General features: G+C 40.7%; 1 protein-coding gene across 8 annotated transcripts in view; it reads left to right on the top strand.

Moving 5' to 3' along the window:
- The window catches only part of exd3 (exonuclease 3'-5' domain containing 3), a 47,799-nt gene that overhangs the window by 19,132 nt on the left and 2,526 nt on the right, over positions 1-26,141 (top strand). The gene's annotated exons all lie outside the window — the stretch shown is intronic.

Raw genomic sequence — 26,141 nt, 5'->3', positions numbered from 1 at the left:
TACAAGGTAGATGCCACTCATGGAAGAGGAGGCTGAATGAGAATGAGGCAACTTGTTTGTGCTTTGATCTGTAAAGAGCCGTGGGCTGACAACCAAAAGGAATGTGAAAGGTTTCAACATGTTTTAAGATAGTGTTGCCCGAGTATATGAGAGCACATGTGAATTGTCCAACCCTTTATTCATGTTTGTCATTTTTTTTCTCCAGACCACCGCAAATATGCTCATGCAACTGTAATTTCAAACAATGTCTCTCATCGCAGCATTGCAAAGAATTCAGGGATTTCGCCATCTGCAAACCACAGTATTGTTTGAAAGGTCCTTATAAATCTCTCCGTGTGAAGCACAAGCCTGTGAACGAACAGTGAATGCAGATGAACCTTGACCTCCTGACACCACTTCATCAGAAACTGATATTAGGCCTTAATAATACTTCCAGTGAAACCTCAATTCTCAAACACCTTAAAGAACATAAACTTAATGGTTTTTGGAAAAATTTGCCTTGAGTGCTGTACAAATTTTGGACAATGAACACCACCTCATTTCAGCCAGAAGGAAACGATTAAGCATGCAAGTTTTGCTTTTTTTTTTGTGCAACATTTTTGAAAGAAGGGTAATTCTTTCAAGTCAGGAAGAACATCAGAAAAGAACAATAATATACCGTAAGTCTATTCTTACTAGTAGATGTGATAGTTCTGCTGAGCCAAATGTAGGCCTGCTACTGGTTTCACCAGGTAATTTTTGGTCTCATTTCTGTTTTCTTGAAATTTTGTATTTGTACTAACTGTACAATACAAATTTTCATATTCTTGTTAACATAAAAGTGGAAAAAATATTAAACTAATAGAAATATGGCTGCATCTTTTAGTCATTTATACAGTAATTTCATAATTCATAAAATTGAGTTAAAACTAAAAAGATGTAATGTGCTGATATTGATTTGTGTTGAGGAAATGTTTCTGCCACTAGATGGCACAATTGCATTTTTAAGACGGTGACAGCTCAGTGCATTTCTCTTCTCATATTAAGAGCTATCTATTCTTTAACATGCATTAACTTGGGAAATTCTGCAATTTTTTTCAAATTATAAAATACAACTTGACCCCAATCTCCAATATTATTACATTTATTGCAACAATTTTTTCACGTGGACGTGTCTGGTGCGTTGCAACTGGAATTCCCCCAGTGCAGGCCTTCCAAGAGTTTTATTTGAAGAAAAGTATGCCGATATCATAACTACATATTGATGCTCTGGTATCATGGAAAATATATCTATTAAGGCATCATTAATGCGCAAAGTTGCCCGTCCGATTTCACAAACTAAGACAAAGATCCAATACCTCTTTTTATTATTATTTTTTTACCTCTGCATTAATATTCTCTTTGCATATCCAAGGCTACATCAATGTGATTTACCGGTTTCCCACTGCCCCTGCTCTCAGGAGATGACAGGGAGCAAGAAAAAGGAGTTAGAGACCGTTAAGAGGGGGAGGGGAGGGGGGGGGGGCATTCCATAGGCACGCCAAAACATTCTGAGGGAAACCATCCCAAATATTTCCCACCGTGTGTGGTGAGCACTTCACGTCTCCTGTTACACACACACTCTCGTAAGGCTTGAGAAATTGCTGAAGTGTGCGCACAAACAAGGGTGGTCATTTTCTACATCTGATATATGCTGTACATTATTACAGTTGCTGTCATTAAGATGGAAAGCCTAAATATTTGGCTGTGCGTGCGTGCGTGCGTGCGTGCGTGCGTGTGTGTGTGTGTGTGTGTGGATGGAAACCTGTTGCGTCTGTGTGTCTGACTGAAGCCAAACCAGGACAAAATCCCACTGTGCAAACATGAGTGGACCACTAATATGTAGCTTTCACTTTGTTGTTTAGGAACTGTCATGTAATGTGGAAATGATTTAATAAATGGCAGACTCAATAATAATTAGTCTGAAAAACGGGTGTAACACTTGTACTCTGATAGTAGCTTTCCTACTCTAAGAATTAATTTCCTGGTATATTAAAATTTAGAGACCGATTTTGGTTAAATATTTCTCAATCTCAATTATGCTTGAAAATATATGATATAAAATTTCATCCATTAAATAATTTTTGTGATGTAAACAGTTTCATTTTATTATTTTTTTGATATATCTTTTTGACCTAGAAGTTTTTTTTTTCATAGAAATATTTGCTGTGTTTATGATTTTACCACTGCAGTAGCATGAATTACTGATAGGCTACATTACTTTCCAAATTACGTACAAATTCAGGTTGCATCGGCGCCATAGGAACAGAGCTCCATTTCTTTGAAGAAGATTAGTGATCACGATATGTGTTTCTTAAATGTTTTTTTTCCCTTAATCTTACTGTCAGGGTTAAAGTCTGATAACATGCCAACTCTGGGGTGAGTGCAGTCCAGTATTTCAGAGTTATTTCTCATCCATCAAGAATTGATTTATCTTATGATCTGGAGTATTGTATTCTGCTTCACTGATGCTGTTAATGGCTCATTGTACAAAATTAGACTACAGTGGTCTCTCTCTACTTTGCGGTTCACTTATTGCGGATTCACTGCATCGTGGATTTTTAACCTCCCATTTTCAATAGTGAGTACCCCATAAAATTTTTTATTTATGCTGCTATTTTTGTCTTTTTTTCTAATATTTGAGTAAATATAAACAGCTCTGTCACTCATTCAACACAATCTATTACACTTTTAATCAAAATATAGAATATTTGGTAAATTAAGAAACATGTATAAGTATAAAAAAGTTTAAGTTTAAAAAAAAGTTGACATTTTACTTTTAATTCTTAGCAAGTAAGTGTCCCATCAGTGGTGAGCTGTTTTTAGAACATCCCTGTTACTCAATGTGTGTGTCTCATTCTTCCCCCCTCACCCCTCCTCGTGCACATTGCACTCGCAGGAGAAGTTAATTAAAGGCAATATTAACTTCAAAGAGGCTGCTCGTTTATGCAACTCCGCAAGAAAAGCTCATTAAGGTGACAGACAGTATTAGCGTTATTGAAGCGGGGGAAAAAACCTTCTAACCTCACAAGCCAGGTTGATAATTGTGATTCACTCAAGGGAGTTCTTCACATTATCAATCTGGAACTTCACTGACGGATCCATTCGGGGAATGAGGGACTTTCTGTACAATACTTCGAGCTGATTGGACGATGTGGCATCTTTTGCGCGTTTGTTTTGACCAATCACGGCAACAGATGAAAAAGTCATCTTCAGTCTCGTCGTAGGGGGGGGGCACAAACATCTTTATCAGATAAAAATGCACGAATCGCCTGTCGCTGTTCAACATTCAACAAGGAAACGGTGAGTACTCCTGCGAGAATATAATTAATTGCAGCGTGGATTCGCCTGTTAGGTTTGTTTGTTTCCCCCCCGCCATCGGCGCTTCTTGGTTTCGTCCCACCCTAAACAATGCCTGTCCGACCTAAAAAAGGTCGGTTACAAACGTATCAGTGGGAGCGGTACAAGATGTATTTCTCGTAGTATTTGTGAACAAATACCGCGAGAATTCGGCTTGCTGGCAAGGTTACGGAAATTCACCTATCGCGGGTGGGCGTGGAACGTAACACCCGCAAAAAGTGAGGGCACTGTGTATCCTTTACTCACTGACATTCAATCTACTCTTCCTTTTAGAGTGTCTGAGATTACCTTTATTTCTCACCGTCCAACCCCATCTCCCCATCTACTCCTGGCCTCCTTGCCCCTATTTCACTTCTCCACTCCCACCGTCAGAGTCTCACTCTCCGTTTCAGTTTAACAGAGGCGAGGAATCCGGTGCAGCCGGCAGCTGGAATGTCCTGTTTGTCTTGCTGTGTGTGTGTGTGTCTGTGTGTGTATGCGCGCGAAGCTGGTGAGGCTGGTGGCGGGTTTTGATGTGTTCCATTGTCTGAAAGCCAAGCTGCTTCCTGTAACCGAGCCTGAGAGTGGGTTTAAGGAGGCAGGGAGGGAGAGTGGGTGAGAAGGAAGCAAGTGTCCATGACAATGACAAGGTGAGCTGGCGGTAGGGATGCAAGACGGAATATGAAGGGGGAATTACCGCTGGGAGGTAAGGGGAGTTGAGTAAGAGGAGAAAGATGAAGCAGGACAGTGATGGAAGGGACAGAAAAGGGAGGAGGGAGTTGGAAAGGGAGGAAGAGAGGTGAGAAGCGAGCCTCAACAGGGCTTTTCCTCTAAGCACCAATACAAGGAAGTAATGCGTAATTTCCCTTGTTTTTCACACACACTAACTGATACACACAAAAGTCCCTTTTGCACAACCATGTTGTGCCTCAGTTCTCTGTTAAAAATAAAACTGCACTGAGAACCATACAAATAAGGCAAAATAGAATGTTTGCCAGCATAAATGGGATGGCAAAGCAATATGCTAGATATATGTTTATGCATCTGTCCACTGTTCCTTAGTGGTTTATCAATAGCATCTGCATATGCAAATTAGCTGCTCGGTCATTGACATAAATCCATTCGGGTTCAGTTGTGATTTGTATGCTTTGTCAAGTTTGAAAATAGAGGTTAGCTTTTGATTGTTGTTTGGAAATATGCTCCCAGCACGCCCTGCTTCACTCGTACGTTGCAATGACTACTGCTCCTTCTTCTGCTTCCATTTCTTCTACCGGTGCTTTAGTTTGGCGGGAGGCAAAATACTTTTGGTGCATTACTTCTTAATTATGCTATAAAAGTGGCCACCATAGATGGGAAAAGTACTGACATTCTCTACTAGAGTAAAAGTACAATTACGTACCTGTGTAAAAAAATAACTTTGGTAAAAGTAGTCTCAAATAATTACTCAAGTAAACATAAAAAATGTACAGGCTCTGAAATGTACTTGATGAGTAGAAGTAAAAAGTATTTTTACCAGATGTTTCCTCCTACATCAATTTGAAAGATATTACCGAATGGAGCAAAAATAGGTATACGTCGGCTTATTGACTTTCTGACTTTTTGATATCACTAGCTCATATTGCTGGTCCACTCCTCGCTGGCATGATCAAACCTTCTTTCATATTGTTGACTGGCTGTCTGCAGCGTTCTTCTTATCAAGTTCAAATTATCCTCTGTAGTGGCGGCGCAAATTACCCTCATATTTACGGGTTGTTCTAATTTAGCCAATTGCATGTCATGTGATAGCATTGTAGAGCCAATCACAAGCTGGGATGCAGGGTACCGTGTGTAACGCGTCATGTGATTGGCGGAGACATTTACGTATTTTGATCATTTTCATGCATTTAAAAACAAAAGTAACTACCTTGTTTTGAAAATGTATTAACTAAAAAGTACAGATACTAATGTTAAAATTAAAAAGTTGTCGAAAAAATAAATACTCAGGAAAGTACAAATTTCTAAAAATAAAATACTCAAGTACAGTAATGAAGTATTTGTACTTTGTTACTTCCCATCTCTAGTAGCCACCAATAGTAATTACTACTACAATATCAATCTGGGACTGCTCGGGAAAGGCGAGACATTCTGCACAATACTTCAATACTTCAAGCTGATTGGAAGATGCGGCATCTTGTGCATGTTTGTTTTGACCAATCAAGGTAACGGATGAAAATGTCGTCTTCGGTCTCGAGAATTTAAAAGAACGAATATCTTTACCAGATACAAATGCACGAAGCACCGCCTTTCAACATTCAACAAGCAAACTGTGAGTAATTCTGCAAGAACAGAATTAATTGCAGTGTTCATTTGTCCACGTTAGGTTAGTTTATTTCTGACGGTGTCTGTCTTCGAGGGCCAGAGTCCTGCAGGTTTTGGAGGTTTCCCTCTTCCAACGCAAGCTGATTCCAATCAACAGGATCGTTATCAGGCTTATACAGAGTTTGCTGATAAGCTGATTATATATTAGCTGTGTTGGAAAAGGGAAACATCCAAAACCTGCAGGACTCCGGCCCTTAAGGACCGAGTTTTCCCACCCCTGAACTAGTCCTTTGATAGCTAACAGAGATTTGTCCACAGTTTTTTTGTGTGAAATTTTAATGGAAAGAAAACAATCAGCGCCACTACAAAAAAAAAAAAAAAAAATCAGTGGATTATGATAAGTTTGCATTCAAAGCTTTGCTTACTTTTTACAGCTACCTTTATCACACTGCAACATGCCAATTGCCATGTATTGTTTATTTGTCTAATTGATCAACAAAACCGTCTTGCTTGTGTGGTCTGACGAAATGCTTCACATTGCTTACGGCGCTATTAGCATCCTGCCGACACAACCACAGAAACACAAGCATTTACCTGGCAAACCACCAGAATGGTAGCACATGGCTTTGGTGATTAGACATAAAGTACTTACTGGGATAACACAAAACTTTGTAGGATGAAGGACAATTTGTTGCAAGTCTGGATAAATTAATGGATTGAGGAATTTATTTCTCTTTTTGCAAAGGTGAAACGGCACGTCACCAAGCGTTTCTCGCAGGGGTTTGATCACGAGATGCTACTATTGTAGCCGCTTTAAACCGTGTGTTTGCTTTGTGTGTGTGTGCTAATTAGCTGTCGCGTTGTGATATGTGTCTTTCAGTTCAAGTTTACCAACTCAAGCAATGACTCAGATAGTGCTTCTCTGAAAAAAAGCTTACCGTGTGTGGCAGTCAACACTCAAAAGACATGTTTAAGATATTTCAGCCTAGGTGGAGGTCTTCGCCTGTGTCATTCTTGATCAATTTTCGTGTGTGTGGTCTGGCGACAGCACACATATGTAAGTGGTGAGGAATGATGGGGCTAAATGATAAGGGAAGGGACACAGGTGGAGAACATGAATTAAAACGAGCGTTGAGGAAAAGGAATGCAAGAGGGGAGAAAATAACTAAAATGCCATTTGCGGGCGTGTTGTGTACATTATACATTTCCCTGGGGGGGTGGGGGGGGGAATGGTGGTGGCGCATTAATCATTCGACATGTGCTTTTGTGCATGTGTATGTTGGTGCGTGCGAGTTCCTGGCTGGTGGAGGGGTTTCGACAGGGCAGAGCGGTGCATTCCTGACGGGTGGTGATGTCATGAGAACTAGCTGTGCGCTTGCAGACAGACAGCCCTGTTTATGTTCCCCTCCTGAGGAGAAACCACACTGTGCATGTGAGTGTGTGAGCGTGCGCACAACTGTGTGTGTGTGTGTGTGTGTGTGTGCGTGTGTGTGTGTCTGCCCGCCCGACCACGCTGTTGGTTCACGGGGGAGGCGGGGGAAGCCGAGAGGCACTCGAGAGGGTCTATTTTCCCCCGCAGCTCGGGGAAAGGGAACCACTTACTGATGCTTTCCCCTCGAACGTCCTCACAGAAAGAGGAAGTTTCTCATGTTTTGCAGAGCACAGTAGCTGCATGGCCTGACTGCTGCTGTGAGTGATTGCCCTTCTAGTCTCCTCAGGGAGGGACACTTTCATGGTACATAATAACAAAGCTGAGGTTAAGTAATGCCAACAATACCACACAGAAAACAGAAAATGTTTTCTTTTGATTTTTTCTTTAACTCTTTGACTGCCAGACGTTTTCAGAAAAGGGATGCCGCCAGTGCCAGCCGATTTAAGCATTTTGACTGATTTTCAAGGTCCACAGAAAATGTTCTGTTTGGACTATGGAAACACACGTACTACCAAATGAAAGATTGGACTTTCATCTTTCATCAGAAAAAAAGAGTTTGTTTCTACCTTATTCCGTTCTTTAGTAATCAACAATAGAAAATGGTTAGTTGCATCCGATTTCGCTTGTTTTGAACTCAAATACGGAGAAATCAAGCTTTTAGTGAAACGATATTATTTCATGCATTCTAGTGAATTTGACACTTCTTTTTGTCCATGAATGATGCCACAAACACCTAAATAGTGCTTTACTTCTATAAAACACTACCACCAAGAATGAAAAAGTGTTTTTTGATAGCAAAATACGTTTATTTACATTCAACAGTGTAACAATTTGACAACAATTTGGCAAACTATTTACAAATGTGTGCAACTGTGGTGCTATTTACAAATATGTGGATGTTTCAACGACAGTTTTTCTTTGTGTAACACTCTCCTGCGTGCAAGAAGACGCAACAGCATTTGCATGATCCATTTTATCCACTCCATTCATGGTGGCATCGTAGTCCAGAAACAGTGTCTTCTCCGTGATCAGACTGTACCCGCTCCTCCGATGAATATGCATTGGACTCGGGGTACTCTTCATTGTCCGATCGAATGTCCGCTTGTGCAGCTCCGCGTTTTCCGGCCTTAGCAGCGCTAGCCGCGCTAGCCGCGCGTAGCCGGTGAGGCTTACAACGTGATCGTAAACACGTCCAGGCTTCCAACTTTGGCGTAGAGCTCGTTGTCATCATCATCGTTGACATCAATCTGCATTGGTCGATGCCAACTCTCCATCGCCCGATCGAATGTCCGCTTGTGCAGAAGTACCCGGCCGGCTATTGTGCGCGTTTTCCGGCCTTAGCAGCGCTAGCCGCGCTAGCCGCGCGTAGCCGGTGAGGCTTACAACGTGATCGTAAACACGTCCAGGCTTCCAACTTTGGCGTAGAGCTCGTTGTCATCATCATCGTTGACATCAATCTGCATTGGTCGATGCCAACTCTCCATCGCCCGATCGAATGTCCGCTTGTGCAGAAGTACCCGGCCGGCTATTGTGCGCGTTTTCCGGCCTTAGCAGCGCTAGCCGCGCGTAGCCGGTGAGGCTTACTACGTGATAGTAACAGGCCAAAGCTTCCAACTTTGGCGTAGAGCTCGTTGTCATCATCATCGTTGACATCAATGCGCTTTTTAGTATTGATTGATGCTTTCCGTCTTTGAAAAAAATGCTCAAGCTGAGCTGCTTGTAACCGGTTGCTTGGTCAAGCCATTGTGGCTTGGATCAGCCATTGTCTCCTCAACACTCTAGCTCCGCCTCACGTCTTCTACTGACGCCCACGGTGGGCGGCCCATCCAACCTTGTGCAAAGAGAGTCATCGCTGCCCTCTAGGGGCCAAAACGAGTCTTTGACTAATCAGATCAGCCTGATTCTTTCAGCACAGCTGCCCAAGGCTTTCCTGCACCCGTTTTTGAAAAAAAAAAAAAAAACCATAGGGGACGTCTTTTAACGTCCTCGGCGCCCTTCCCTAGGTTTATGCTAAACGTTTTATAACGTTTATGGCAGTCAAAGAGTTAAATTACATGCACGGACGATAATGTTGGATCTGCAGCCTGCAAAAATATAGTAACTGCTCTGCAGCGTTATTCTGCTCAATACAACACTGGTGTCAGATCTCGAGCTCAGAACATCCAGTAGATGATGCTCTCATCCCATCAGATATAGTTAATTAATAATCAATACATTTTTAATTTCTCCATAGTTGAAATTTAGTCTAATGACCATCCTTAGTTAGTCATGAAAGCAAGTCATTGAAATGCGAGGATGTGTTCAGGCTCCAAAATGCTATTGTCGGGAAAACAGCCCCTAAGCCACTGAACAAATATCTTTCTTTTATAGACTTTATGCATTTTTTTAGTCTTGATTGGAAAATTTAAGTGGAAATAAAAAAAAAAAAAATTATTCTTGACAATAATTTGTTCTATGCAGTCCCACTAGTCTAAATACGGTATTCTAGTTAATATTGCGTTAGTGGAATATGAGTTAAGCAGCAAAACCGAGCAGTTTTTATCTATATCAGAAGGCGACCATTCAATATGTACAGGTGCTCGTCAAAAAATTTGAATATCCTCGAAAAGTTGAATAATTTCTGTAATTCCATGCAAAAAGTCTAACTTTTATAGATTCAGGGCCCATAACTTAATTGATTTCAAGTATTTATTTGTTTATGTTTACATTATTTAGGCTTCTAGCTCATAAAACCCACGAAAAACAGGATGTCCAAAAATTCGAACAATGTGAAGAAATCACAATGCATGCTTCCCAATGGTTTGCATGGGGGGGGGGGGGTGTATGGATGGACGGACGGTATTTTTAAAATATGTCAATCTTTAATAGTTAATGATTGGATTCCCTTTGCCTTAACCACTGCCTCGATGTTGGCCCTCATTTTCCTCTTGATAATACTAAAGTATTATTGTGGCCCTCGTTTTACTCTTGTAATACAGTACTATCAAGAGGAAAACAAGGGCCACCAGACCCAAAAACAAAGAGCTGACAGCAAGCATAAAAAAGCCTGGGCTTCCAGGACCCCCAGGCAATGCCACGGGGCATCAAGGCAGTGGTTAAGGCCAAGGGAATCCAACCAACTATTGAAGATTGACATATCGTTTTGAAAATTCCAACCATCCATCCATCTTTGTTCCCCCATGCAAAACACTGGAAAGTATGCATGAGGATTTCTTCACATTATTCAAATTTTTGGACATGCTGTTTTTCGTGGGTTTTATGAGCTACATGAAATCACTTAAGTTGTGGGCCCTGAATCTATACTGTACATTAAGCAGTAAAAACACAGCTTTTTTTTTTTTTATCAGTATCAGAAGGCGGCCATTTTACCACTTGATGTTGAGTGAAAATGACATCACAGTTGCTCAGGTCTAAGGCAACAACCAATGACAGCTCAACTTCAGAAAACAGGTGAGCTGTGATTGGTAATTTCCTGATCCCTGAGCTATTGTGATGTCATCTTCAGTCGACAGCAAGTGGCAAAATGACCGCCACCTGAGATGGATAAAAACGGCGAGATTTTGCTGCAAATCATATTACACACATGTAACAATAATCAGAATGTCATGTTTAGACAAATGAGGTCACATATAACATACTATTGTCAAGAAATGTTTAAGGTTGACTTCTCCTTTAAACGAGCATCATAATGGGATATATTATGTCCATTCACACAGCCATTATCTGAACCACTTATCCTCACGAGGGTCATGGGCATGCTGGAGCCTGTGAGCAGAGTACAGCAGAGTACACCCTGGTTGCCAGCCAATCGCAGGGCACACATAGACAAACAACCATTTCCACTCACAATCACACCTAGGGACAATTTAGAGTGTTCAAATCATGTTTTTCAGTGAGTACTCGGAAAGAAAGAAAAAACACGCAGGCACAGGGAGCACATGCAATCTCCGCAAAAGGAAGGCTGGAACCCAGAATCGAACCCGCAATATTACATCTAAGCTTTGCAAATTTAACTCTTAAAATTTCCTGCAATCTTAACAAATTCTCTTAATGAATTGTAATTGAAAAAATGGTTGAGAGGATGAGTTCCAGCAGCCGTGTATTTCCCTCCCCAGATTCTGCTGCCATGTTTGTGGTCATGGTATAATGGTTTCCCTTGCAATAGTGAAATGTGATCTTGGGCCTTTGCAGTTTAGTGAAGCATGGAGCATTCTCCCACACTCAAGTGGCAGTGCAGCATAGCAAAGCTCTTTCGCAGCTTTCATTCTGCCGTTGCTGCACGCAGCTTGCATGATGAGGAACTCTTCCTGCCCTTCTCAGCAGGGAACTCGGTTGTTTAGGTTTATTATTATCTTGACTGTGTGGCACATTGGCTTGCTTTTATACCTTGGCGTGTCTCCTCTACATGCAATCATGCGGTTCATGTCTTGTTTGCTCATGCTTTGACTTTGACAACATGTTGTCAGGAACCCATTTTTTGGTTGTTTGTTGTGTTGTTGATGTGACTTCTAGGAGAGAATACCCTGATTATAGGTTGACGTTTAAGAGATTGCGGGATACATCAATTTTGGTGGATGCAAACAACTTTACAAGATTGCCTGAAGTCAGTATTCTATAGTGATACTGCTTATTTTCCTGTACTTCATTTATTCTTTCATTTTTGCAGTTTTTGTCCACTTTTGTTCTCCTTCAACTTCATTATCATCTGTCTATTGCCAGCATGGTTACATACATTTTTGGTTACTACATTTTTTATTAGCTATTCTAGTCAATTTAGGATTACGCCTCGTCCAAATATACTTTTTTCGTTGTCTTTTAAAATACTTTTCCCCCACATTTTCGTGGATCACGTGACACTATTTGTCATATATATATATATATATATTATTTATTTATTTTTTGATGAAAGTTTGTATCTTAGACTTTGGAAGAAAACTTTCAGTTTTGGGGGCTTATCTTGCAAAGACATCAGTTTTGTTTGACTAGAAAAGTGATGGCTCAAGTGACCATCAGGATTAGCATTTTAGACGTATTGTGAGAATAGTGAAGACAGATGAGGAAGGGTGTTAAAATATAACCTTGGAATCAGGGTGACATGGTTTACATGGATTTGTGCGTGGCCTTCGTGGGCACCGCTTAGTTTCCTTTTCGCTTCGTCCTCTGTTACACTTTGCCGGATTAAAGTGAATGCGCTTGGCGGGTGGGAATAGCCACAGGCGGATACCCCGCACCCCCAGGGATCTGAGAGGTAAAATTCTAGGGAGGTCAGGCTTGCTTGGCCTGGGAAAAGCCTGGACGAGCACATAAGGGCGGGGGCTTTGTGAGATAGATGGAGAGGATAAGTATGCTGAATAAAAAAAGAACTGGTTTTGAGAAGAAATGAGTGATGAAATAAAATGTGATTGAAATGAGTTAAATTAAAGATAAATCATGGAGAAAGATGTAATGTAATGCTTAATTACATTTAGTATTGTGTGACATCCTTCAGTGCATGGGATAAAACATAAAAGTCATTCAAACTAAATAGAAAATAATAATGCAGATTTTTTTTTGCATGCATAGAGAAAAGAGTTCTATGGATTATATCTAAGCAGAGACCTGTGCAAGAGTAGATTTCTTAGACTTCTATGTTGGAATAGGGAGGATATACTGTACTGTAAATGGAATGGAAAATTAGATCAGCAGCAGTTTAAAAAAAGAAGACGAAAATATGACGATGGTACGCATTTGCATCTTTTCCCATTTCCTCCTCCTCCCTTTTCAGACCAAGGAAACTTGGTATCTATGTTTCTCATAGGAACTTAATTCCGGTATTTTATCTTGCGTCATCAAAGTGTGTTTGCATGTGAGTATTTTTGTGTACACTCTCTGGAGACCAGTAGCATTGCCTATGGACCAAACACAAATAAACACCAATACGGCTTGATTTCCACAAAAATATATCGCCGTTAAGGACACAAGTTTCGCATTTGCCACTGCCAACTATTCTAGTCATGTCTATGATGAACTTAGGTCAACTTTCAGACTTGCCTCAAGTTCTCTCGTGTGGTTTTTGGGGCAATGTGGTTGCGGGTGTTACTGGGTGTTTCTGTTGCATCAGTGTGTTCTTCGTGTGGGGGTCTTTGCGGTCAAGAGTGCCGAGTCGCTACTGTCTTGTTCACTGTAAGAAATGTGTGTGAGAGCCAGATCCAGCGGCACGTCCCACCGCTCTTAAAATGAGAATTAATACTGGAACTCAAGCCACTCAGTGTCCCCCTCTGTTGCCAGTGGCAACCAGAGGTGACAGCAGTGCCTGAGTACCTGTATGTGTGGGTGATCCCATGGACTTGTAACATGCATCCTCCCTGGATCCTGGGAGGCTTTTCTATCTTTCGTTCTTTCTTTCCCTCCATTTTCCTGCTGTCTATTTTGGTCAACTGGTGGCCCGTTCCCACAGTGCCGCTGTTCCCATGGTTATCGCCGCGGAGATAGCGAATGGGGGGGTTTGGGGGGTGGCGCTGGGCTTGATGGAGAGCGGTAGAGACAGCGTTGCTCTGTTCCAAGGGATCGGGACTCTGTGGTTTGGGGGTGGGGTTGGGGGTGGGAGGGTCTATGGTGGGGGTGAATGGAGGGTTGGGGGTTCAGTGTGTGCGTGTGTGTGTGCGTGTGTGTGAGCGTGTGTGATTTGTAGCTCCCATGGACATCACAGGTGGCCCACGAGATTTCAGGAACCCTGCGATACAATGTTTTTAATTGAATTACCAGTTGGTGATGCGCTTTTCAGTCCCATCCATGAAATTGGCATCAATCATATTAGATATGGACGATACAGTCCATCTTATAATTAGATTACCATATAAGGTCAAAATTGATCCTACCCTTTGTTCACACTATTACAGTCTGATTTTTAAAGATGATTTTTGGGGGGGCCTTACTCACACAGAACATTTGAATGTTGGAGCCTTTTAGGGCTGTTAATCTGACGCGGTTTACACAACTCATCTCATGAGCATGTTCTGTCCCAAAAAATAAAGACCTAAAATTGACATATTCAACTTAATGTCATTGAGAACGTAAACAAAAAAAAAAGATATATCATCACGTATTGATAATGTTGTATGTATTGATATTGAAATATAGCTCTCCTTACAGCCTCTCCATAATCCTTATTTTTCAGGAAAAAAAACCAACCTCCATATATATGGGGTTAACTCACACTGTATTTCATTAAAGAGACCAAACTAATTTTAACACTAGACTGGTTAACAATATGGAATATGTGTAATTAAAAACAATTGTAACATTATGAAATCCATCAAAGTTGGACACTGGACGTTTCCACCTGACAGCGACATTAAGAAGTATACATACACATGCAAAAAAAATAACCACTCATTTTTGTGACCTCTTTCCGCCATGGCATGCTTTCCCACTCGCCATCCAATGCTGCCCTATCATCTCAAATGGGGCATCCCTCCATATGTGATCCCTTCTCAAGGTTTCTTCTGTTTTCCCAAATGGGTTTTCTGGGAGTTTTTCCGTACCCGGATGGGGGGTTTAAACCACGGGATGTTGTCGATCTCTGCAAACTGCTGACTTTTGAAGGTCTATAAGAGTTTTTTTATTAAAGGCTATATATGGTAAATAAACTTGACTTGGCATGCTAATAAAAAAAAATTCAGATGTTAAAACATTAGTTTGACAACTGGTTATAAAAAAAAAAAAAGATTTAACAAACTTATGGTCGGAATGCAAAATTGGGTCACTAGTCAGTTTTTATTGCATAGCAAATTGTCAGTGAATAAAACAATTTAAGATACCTTAATAATGATCATGATGTATTCCATGTTATTTGTCATTTGTTTGTTTACTGTCATTTTACATGTCAATGTTATGGCAATGCAGGAAACAATTGAGGATGTTTGGGGCTTGAACTGAAATAGTTAACCCTGATTTAAAAACGTGAACATTTCCTTGGCTACATGTTCGGGCCTTGGGCTTAAGAATGAAGGTGAGGTGACAAAGGTGGCACAGGAAGTTGAGAGAAAGGCTAGCTTGCCTGAAGCTGCTTGGAGGGCAAGGACAAGTGAAAGGATGGGAGCAAGCCTGCATTGGGAGGGAGGGGAGGGGTGTGGGGCTCAGAAAGAGGGTTGGATTCAGTTCCCACACTTCTAATTACTGTGTCACTGGAGACTGAAAGGGGACTGCCCCTGGCCCTAGGGAATTTGCTGAGGCCGGTTGCGGAGAGGGAGAAGCGTTGGAGGGAAGGAAGGAGTCGTAGAATTAAAGAGTGTGTGTGACAGACGAACTCTCTCCATCCCCTCTCTTGGTTTTACCCCGCTACATTCACACTCAATGTGATTTATTTCACTAGAAGCCTCACTCTCTCTTGATTTTACCCACACAGCCCAACCTCTCACCTCCGACCCAGTTCTTCTTTACCCTCCTTTCGCTCCTCCAGCTTCGTTCTGTCTTCCCCTGTAGTCTTTGTTCATCATCGTGTACTGCCACCCTTCGTCAACCCCATATGTACTCCCTTTTTAACCTCCTCCCTGCCTCCCGCTTAATACCGTGTCCCCCTCTTGTGTCTCTTGTTGACATGGGCAAGGCTCCCCCAGACACTTTGATGTGAGTTTGAACTCTCATGCACACACAAACCCACTGATGTCTTATCCCGCATCATCATTGCCACTTAACCCCATGTGTCCTCCCTCTTTTATTTGCCTTTATCTCGCCTTTCCATAGCCAGTGCACATTTGCTTTCAACCTGATAACATATTTGATGTCCACAAGACAAATGGTAGGTGAGGGGGGTCGGACCTTGAAAACAAACCCTATCAGTTTTGTCCCCCTTGCGTGTGAATCAAGGTATTATGAATTAACCGAAATAAGGCAGCCGAGAATTTACATTATGGAGGTATATAAAAAGTTACCATTTTATCATCCAGAATAAGAAGAAATTCTGCATGTATACACCAAGTCCTTAGGCAGTTTTCACACCTGCAAGTTTAGTATTAATAGTATAATTATTTTGGACAAATAGACGGTAATATTTATCAGCTTCAGGCTTGTTAACTAGACAACGATTTGTGACCACGGACAATGGACCGTAATCCCTCAGATTATTATTGGGGGTGGGGGGTATCATTCATTATAAGAAGAGTATGGACAAATCTTATTAATGTTTTGCGTATCATCATTGGCTTACAGCTTGAATTCTTAAAGCAAATCAAAAATTAATAAAATTAAGATGGTAGTACATTCAACTTTGCTTTTGCTAGCATTCCTGACATATTTATAAATGATGGGGCAACTTCAATTGAAGGCAATACTTTGGCCGTAAAATTTTTAGGCATTATTTGTGTTTCGGCATCATGACTGCCAAACAGTAGCTGTGTTTTGGTTGTTAATAAACGGGAGTTCACTGACAAATGCCTCCGTCATCCACAGTAGATGCTACAATATATTAGCATCACCAAAATGACACCGTGTGTCAACGTTACATCAAACACACAGTAACATGTGCTAAGTATAACTTTCAGACACAACCGTGCAAACTTCAGAAATGAAATCAGGCATCAGCCACGACATGCTTTTCTTTTCTTTCACAGCCGTGCTGCCATAAAAGGCTGGTTTGTACTTCTGGTGAAATGTAACCAAATTTTCAGACTCTGTTGCTAACATCACAAATGACCCGGATTACAGACGGCCAGTAGGAGCAGCAGGAGACGAGGAACTTTTGAGAGGAAAACAAAGTGTCAAAAAAAGAAAGAAAAAAAAGTAAATAAATACATTTAAAAAAACGTTATATCGACTATTAGCCGTCGACGGATTTGGTCGTCTAGGTAGTTGTGACTAGTCGACTAATCTTGGCAGCCCTAGTCAGGGTATTACCACTACGCGTGTGAACACAGCCCCAAGGGTTTTAAATAATAAAACAACCCTGGTATTCCACAGCTTTATACTGCCTACCTTCACTGCTTTTACTGCTGCATTCACACATGCAACTGCCAAACACCATGTCTCCAGTCTCATCTTATGGTGACCTTCCATGTCCTCAAGACAGAGCGGCCCTGCTTGCGGCCGCCACTATTGTCAATATTTACAGTCTTGGATGAGTCACTCTGCATTACAATAACATTCCCTGCGTGCCTCTGCATCAGGAACAGATGAGAAAAAGTGAGGCGCGCTACGGGGGGAGCCGTGTGGCTGCAGTGATAAATATTGAGCGAAGGAATCTGACTGTGGTTCTCCCATGGCGATCTTCGTGTTTCTGTGTGCAAATGCCGTTTGCGTTTTCAGGTTGACAGTTTAAAAGTGTGGGTGTCGCGACGGTTTGAGAGCTGTCGGCGCATGTCGGGAAGCAGTGGATGTTGTAACAAGGCCTGCTTCAATTGGCGTGTTGTCATCGTATCCCAGGGTACAACCACAATTTAAATTGAGCTTTTAAACTGTTTGATTATAGCTTGTCTATTATGTGTATCTTTAAATTCGCTAGATTTTAAAGGGCATTAACAAGCTACTTATAAACCAGCCATAAGAGGTCCATCAACAACCTTGTGTTGGCACGGGAATGAGTTTACTCCACTTGTGCCAAGATTTGCCAGTCATCTGCTACCCTTTGCCGCACCAGCCTTAAATTTAATCTAGTTGTTTTTCATTTTTACCCATAATGCCAAAAGCTAGCCATCAATAGAGGCCGGGTGGTTGTCTAATCCAGCTTTTTTATGCATTTTTTATCCCTCAAAACGCATTGCTGAGCGAACAGCATTGTCAATAGACCTTTTCAGCGCACTGTTTTTCCTGAGCTGCTTGTCTTAGGACTGGCCTCAGTTATCTGGCGTCTGAAGAAGGAAGAAAGAGTGCTCAGAGAAGCAGAGAAAGGAGGAGGTTAGAGGTGAGAGACAACCAGAGAGAAGTGGCGAGGGAGATTGAAGGGAACCCTAGAAGGGGGTAGATGAAGCTCTAAGCAAGACATAGAGCAAGAGAGACAACATAGGCCCAATTGGAGCGAGAGAGAAAGACGTTGGGGTTGAAGGTTGAGTGGGGAGAAAACAGAATTAACTGACTATGCCAAGCTCAGGGAAAGCATTAGTGCTATTTGTGTGATGGGCAGACTGTTATTTTCTCTATGATAGACTGTTATCTTCTTCAGTAACCCTTGAGCTCCAATACAAGGGGCCTAGGGATGAAATCTTCTTGTATGAGAAAACCATCGGAAATGGGATACATGTTTGGTAAGAGTGAAAGAAAAAGGGTATGCTTACCAGACAACAACTTAGTAAAAACTGACTACAAACCTTCAAAATGATAAAATATTACACCATACCTGCCTGAGGAGTAGTTGTCTATATCACTTTGTAAAGGAACACTGTGTGTTAAGCATACCCACCAACTGCTTTTCAATGTCATTTGAATACCCTTTATTGACATATACTGTTTGTAGATGAAGATTTTGGTAAGTAATGTGACCTTTCTGGACATATAGCTCAGTAACTGTGCCATCAATATGTAAACTGTACATTAAGCAGCAAAAATCCAGCAGTTTTTATCAGTGTCACAAGGCGGCCATTTTGCCACTTGCTGTCGTGTGAAAATGACATCACAGTTGCCCACGTCTTAGGTAACAACCAATCACAGCTCAGCTTTAGAGAACATGTGAGCTGTGATTGGTCGTTGCCTGAGCCCTGAGCAACTGTGATGTCATCGTTTGTCAACAGCGAGTGGCAAAATGGCCGCCCCCTGAGATGGATAAAAACAGCTAGATTTTTCTTCATAACTCATATTCCACACATATTATTAATCAGAATGTCGTTTTTAGACTAGTGAGATCACATATATTATTGTCAGGAAATATTTAAGGCTGACTTCCTCTAAAACATTGTTTGTGCGTGCTTAACACTGATAGAAGCTTAATCAATGTCATATCAAATATTTACATTAAATAATACTTGGTAATATCAATCTTAAGAAAGTCTCATATACCGATAAGAAAATTAATTGACCAAAAAGTAGCCCAGTTGACTATGACCCGAATAGATAGCTATAAAATGATTTAACATAACATATGCATTATTTGATGATTTTAGCTAAATTTTAACACACTTTACAGTATAGTATATAAGTTAGAGTTTGTCAGGATTTTTGCATCACAGCTAGACAGTATGCACCTGTGGGAAAATTCTGAATGACTTTTATGAAATCAGCGAGTGCTGGAGAAGTTAGTTATATGTTTAGTTTTACATCTGTGTAGTGTATGCAGCGACCTGTGTGGGTTTTTTGTGTGTGAGTGAGTGATTCAGAAGGAGTGTGTGATGTCAAGTCCAGACAAGCTCTGCTGTGGTCCAAGTTCAGGGTGCCGCCAGGTGGTAGTGGTTAGTTAACAGAGCTGCTAATTACGTCAGACTTAGGGTTCTGAGACACTGCCCAGATCCCCTCAGGACTCTGTGGGAAACGTGACCACAGTCCCTCAGCTTCCCTCCAGCTTTAGTGGAATGTTGACTACCCAAGATTTTACAGTCCACACTTAAGTCTAAATTTTTATATTTTTTTCAAAGCATTGTTTTTTTTTCTTTAATTAGTTAAGGAAAATGTTTATTTTTATTTTTTTATTTTTTTATTTTTAACATGATTCATTAAAAAAAAAAACCTCTTAACAACTCAGCAAAAAAAAAGACTGATGCCAATATGTCGGTTTGGTTTCCCCGGTGGGATCCAATAAAATGAATATATTTCTGTTTACTGTTTTACATACATGTTTGTTTCCAGTTTGTCTGGTGTTGATTATGGCCACTTCCTAACCACAAAGTATTTTTTCTTAGTTCAAACAACTTTAACGCGCCACAATTTTTCAGATCCTGGCGTCTATCACGTTGTTGGCGCTACCTTCCCACTGCAATAAAAATCAGTCCCAGGTTTTATTTCCACCCCCAATATGTGACTTTTTCTTGGCCGATGTCAACAGCACAAACCACATGGAATCTGATCTATTCCAGATCGGATGTGGGTCACTTCAACATGTGGTCGTGAAGCTGCTTTTAAATGCTTCTAAAGACAAGTGTGAGTTGTAAAGAGATGTGACCTGACTTTAAAGAGGGCCAACAGACTTCCAGTCAAGGAAGTTAAATGAATACAGTTTTGTGCTTACTTGTTGAGTAGATTTGTTAATGCATGAAACATTCACTAGCTTGCAATCCAAATTGTGCCTAAATTTTATTTTTGTGAGTAAACAAACCAAGTCAAGTCGGACTTCAAGTGTGGGGAATCCTTGAAGTCGTACAATTCTAAGGTCGACCATTATTTTCAAGAAAATTTGCCTCTAAAATCACAAAACCCCAAAGTTGTTTCACGTCACACAAGAGCTTGATAGTCATATTTTAGTAGTAGACTAGTGTTGCATATATTGGTATATATCAGTTTCCTAGTTATTGTGAGAAATCTTAAAAATGATTAGTGTCGTCACATAACGGAATGTCACGATAGCTAGTGATCACACTAATGAACCTTTTTAGAATCGATTATACTATTGATTATCCAGTTGATTGTTTGATTGTTTGGTATAATCGCCGGACCCTCACTTCCTTTTGAGGCAGAATTTTTTTAGTGTCGACCAATTTTTGTGGTTAACTTAACCAAGCTAGCCAAGTCTTTTCCCCCAGCCCTAATAACACACAATAACATACGATTGAACATAATTTTAGCAAATTTGTTCTTTAAAAGGTGCATATTAATTTAGTAGCCCAGCGCACTATTCCGTAGCCAAGAATGATCCTTTTGTTGTTTTTTGTGATGGCGTCGAAGAAAGTTGCAATTTATGGCATTATGCTTTGACAATTAAAGAATGGGTAACTTTGTAATCCAGCAGCATGGGCTTCTCTTTCCAGACTATTCAGTACAAAAGGACTAAGACAACAGTAACAATAAAAGTCAAGAGACAGAATGTCCACCGCAAAGTACCCTTGTCTTGGATGGTTACAGACATTTCTGTTTCCATTATTTTTACTGTGGGAAGATTTGTTTTGAATTATGAACAAATTGTAGCATCCCAGAACAGATTGTGGTCTTCCTGAGAAGGTTCCATGATAATAAATATCAAATTCTTCTGGTGATGGTTGCGTAATTTATTACTAGCTTCAGAAGACGGGCCATTATAGCACTGCTCAATGTAAAAAAAAACAAAGACTTTTGTTCGTACATTGTCTTTAAAATCGGTTTCATGCACTAATCCATAATTGACCACATGCCAATATTCATAGACCGCTAACAGCTTTGGAACACCAGTTTTTTCAGTTCCCTTTTATCCAAGCAATTTCCTTGACTTCTGCTTGTGTCCATTTCCTCCTCAGTCAGCCAGGAGGGCTTATCCCGGCGGGAAAGTGACATCATTGAATCCCCTTTATGCTAACCGCTGGCTTGTGTCACTTGAACATTCTTGGTGGTGTGAACGCAAATAGAAATAAGCCCTCGAAGGCTTGTGTTTTTCTTGAGGAACCTCCGTCACAGCGGGTAGTTCCTCTCAAAGGAACTCTGATGAGTTCCTCGAGTTTAAAAACTCCTGTACGCAACGTGTGCTGACTGATTTATGAAGGTATTTAATGATACATGCTAAAATTAGCTCAGCTTTTTGGGGGGAATGTGGGTTTTGAAATATTAATATATGCAAGCTATAAATCTTTTTTGGAGTGCACCCTAGATTCACATTTACAATATGAAAGTAATATGTCTACGTAAAAGGCTGTTTTCCAAATTGACTTGAATAGCTTATATCTTATACTAAATCTTGTATAACACACTTTGCATGACCCAGGGAGAGTTTATAAATACAGAACATATCATACATCATTACCATGGGGCATTAAAACGCTGCCGAACAGAATGACAGGGAACCAAAAATGTCCGAATTCTGTCGACATGGAACAATGGGAAAAAACAATGAGTCTGTAAAATGTGTGTTTTATTTTTTGTTCGAGGAAGGATGTACTTTTCGTAAATATTGTATATATGCGTTAGACCGCAGCGCTCTTGGACAGCGGATTTAAGTATTCTTAACCTTTCCCTGGACTCCAAAGTCACAATAAGAACGAAAAGACAACATTTTCAAAGGGAAACGATGGTGCGTGTCTTGCTCCCCACTTGTGTGTCTTCTCTCCTAGTTCCCACGCTGCCACTTACCTGACTTGCCGCAGTTTGAATCGAATCACCGGCACGCAATTGGCTGCCCAGACCATGTGACCTACATGGGCCCTAAAAAGCGCCGCCTTTTTAGATTGGTGTAGGATTTTCCCATGGGAGCTGCCTACGGAGTCAGCGTTGGCTGTGTGAGTGCGTCGGGGGGAAAAAATCCCCCCCGCCACCCCTAACGCTACCTCCTCTCCAATATCCCCCTTTCTCTCCCCTTTTTTCCACCACCTCTCATCCTTTGAAACACAGTATCACACTTTAGATGGCCTTTGTTGTCCCAGCAAGGAGCATTCTTTCTCTGGCACGGCCACACGGAGTGTGAGAATGCCCGAGGTTCCCTGGAAAACACTGAAGGAACAAAAGAAGGAGACGACATGTCGCAAGTGTCCAAAATTAGAAAAGTTTGCCGTCCTTTTGATCTTGTCAAGTCTGTCATTTTTTTGCCTGCTAATTGAAATGAGGTGAAGCTTTGTGGTAAAAACCAAAACATCCTCCATGTGGCTCAAACTGGGCATCCGCTGTGCCATTTTAAAAGTGTTGATTTTCAATTTTGAGTAAATCAATTGCGACAAAAAGTCAAAGCTAACGATCAAAGTGCTCACACGGTATGGACCAAATGAGTCGCGACTTGCCTTCTCACACTGTACATTTGTGTTGTCGCTCTTTGAATTCCATCCTGCTGCTCATTTCAAGCTTTTGCCAACCTCTGCAAACAAGAAGAGGATTTTATTTGTGCCTAAAAATATTGCTAACCGGGCCGATACCCAGCCTTATTTCACGGTATCATACTTGCGACAAAGGCCGATATCATTATCTCTGCCCTCTTGTGGCCATTTTATGATTAGGAACTAAAAATTACAAGGATTGACATTGATTTCATTCAATTTGAAATTAAAATGCTATATTGGTATCTTATTGGTCTTTTGTTAAAATTACCTGTCATTGTTTGTTTTGTTTTGGGCGGGGTTAAGTATCAAAAGTGATATTGGTACTTACTTTCTTTACAAAGCTATACCATTGTAACTTTCATAATTTGTGTGTAATGTTAATCAATTTAGCAGTAAGTCAGAAAAGGATTAGATATTTGGAAATCCAGCTGTAACTCCAACTCAGAGAAAACTAAATTCCTGAGACAAAAAGTTTATCCCATTGCCAATTATTCATTGTTTCTTCAGTATCACACTTAAAAACCCGACAAAGTAGTCAGCTGATTATTTGTAATGCTTTTGAAAATAGAATACCTGTCTGTTAGGTGAAAGCATTACGTCACAACAACAACAATAGCAAACCACATTGCTATTGTTGCTTTTAAGCTTATTGTGAGGATTTTTGATTTCTCACGTCAATGAGAGCATTTAAAAGACTGCCTCAAATTAGACCCGGGAGGACACACAATGAAGAAACCTTCCCATTTTAAAATAAATTACAGTCATGAGCGGGTATGAAAACAGCTGCTTTGCTTTGGGGTGATTTAAGGAAATGTTTTGAGGATTTTATTTTTGATTTTTTTGGCCTGTGTAGACACGCCAGAGTATAATCAGTACAACAATAATATAATGATCTTTGTGCAGTCACCTATACATTTTTTGGTATTACTTATGCTCTTTATGAAACACATAAAAAGTCCAGCAGTTAAATATATTGATGTGGAAAGTCTAGTCTTCGTGTGCTTCGGTCAGCCAAAAACAGCAACAACAGAAAAATTCAAAAAAATCATCCGGTCTCAGGCATTGAAATGGAAGCATTGCCATCTGTATTCATTTAAACACAAACCACCCACTTTGACTAAATTCATTTTGCACTTTATTTCCATCTGAACCATGAATGCATTGAAAGCATTCCACAAATCCGTTCATACCACTAATCACCCTGTGTGCGCCTTCTCGTCCGCTTTCACAGCATACCTGCACTTGTCGTGTTTTGATGAATCACGGAACCATTTCCATGCAGGTTGCGTGTGTGCCTGCCTGTTGCGTGGCTTAGCCTTGAGAGTTCACTGCAGGTTCTGGCTTGCTCCACTCTGGGAAACTTTTGAGCTGAGCAAATAGCCCTCTGTTTTTCCGGCTGCCGCCTCGCTCGTATGTGTGATCCATGTGCAGTTTGGATGCATGCGGTTTTGCACGCACTACGAGTGTTTTGTCTGTGCCGGTGGAATTTTTTCTGGTGTGTGCGCGAATGCATGTTTTCCATGTGTGTGAGTGTGAAGGCGGAATAACGGGAGGGATGAGCCTCATTTCCCACAGACAAGACAGGAGCTGACACCTCAGCCTCTTCCCACACCTCCACTGTCTAGCCACTCTCCCCATGTCTTGACCTCAGTCTCCACAGAGGCAAACACAGCTCGCCGTAAGCCAGGGACGGGGAAGTAACGGCCTGTGGGCCATATAGGATCTTTGAGGGCATTTCATCTGTCTTGCCACCCATAAATGCTAATATTATACAAAAAAAATTATATTGTTCATCCTATTTTAGCCTTTTATTTGAGTGGGTGTGGAAAAGCAATTAGTGAGTCATAAATTTCAGATTTAGGTGTAAATGAATCTTAGAATATTACGCTACTTGCTTTATTCTGACAATCTGAAAAAATGTGCAACAAAACAAAACAGTTTTTTTTAGTGATGTTAAAGCATTAACTCATTGATTCATCACAAAAAATATCGCATTTATCATGTATTAACGCAGATTAATCACACTATTTATTTTGTCCGCAGATGATCCGCTTAAAGTTAACACTAAATAGGATTTGAACCTTCAATTCATATTTTCATAATTCTGCTGATGAAACATTGACTTACAGATAGATTAATGAAACCTTTGTCATGGCCTGAGGGGTTCTGTATCATTTTTAGTGGCACTAAACAACTTTGAGGTGGATGGTGTGAACTCTGCTACACACAAAAAACTACAAACGTGCAGACTGTCCTTTTCGAGTCAAATGTCTACGCGCGATTACTGTTATCATGCAGAAGCTACAAAACACCCCAAGAAATGAAGATTTGTGTCTGCGGCGACAATAAAAATTTCACTCGCTGGCGAGGCGAATGACAGGGGATTTCCAACCGACGCTGCTTTTGCAGGGACTCAGCTCTTTTTAGAAGGTAGCTTTCCATGCTCAAATAAAAAATAATTATATGCTAATGTTAGCTATTGGAGAATTGCGTGGTAGCAATAAATAGCCATCAGCTTGATAGTTCGCTTTTCCAGACTGACCAGACCAGCCACGCAACACTCAAAAGTTGTGTTCTTTCTTGTTTACGAATGCTTGTGAATGCATCACGGGAAGGGAGGGATGGGGGGAGCGCAGCCATTTGTGTGTACAATGAAGAAGGTAAGATCACAACCACCATCCGCTAAATGTTACAGTGCTGTATAAAGAAATAAATAGAAAATAGCTACTGGAAACATTGTAATTCAGTCAAACTGCGAACTCCTTGGACGTCCGGATTTCACGATGATATGTGCTTGGCCTCATGGGAAATGTCGTTCTTTCAAGGGAAATTAAAGGGGAAACAATACCGCTGTTGTCCATAGGTGCCGCCATAATCAACAAAAGCCAAATGCTGCTTTGTTCTGCTTTAACAGTGAATGGTTTTAAGTAGCGTAGGTTATGTTTGAGAAATAAACATGACTACATGCATTAAAATAAAGCATTTAATAAATGTTTGAGTATGACATTCAAAATATTTGTTCATGTCAAAATATTGAGGTAATTTTTTTTTTCATTTTAAATTATGCAAGTAAATAACTGATTAGAAAAAGAGGAGAATGAGAGCGTGCTGTGGGAAAAAAAATGTGGAAGATAACATTAAAGTAGAAAGAATTAACACATAACAGGTGCTCTTCAAATTTGGCCGGCAAAAAATTATGATAAAAACATAGTGATTAATCATGATTA

Source organism: Leptonotus elevatus, chromosome 15 (genome assembly GCF_054856555.1).
Source record: "Leptonotus elevatus isolate MCC_2025b chromosome 15, RoL_Lele_1.0, whole genome shotgun sequence".
Lineage (NCBI taxonomy): Eukaryota > Metazoa > Chordata > Actinopteri > Syngnathiformes > Syngnathidae > Leptonotus > Leptonotus elevatus.
This window is presented reverse-complemented; position numbering and strand designations above follow the sequence as displayed.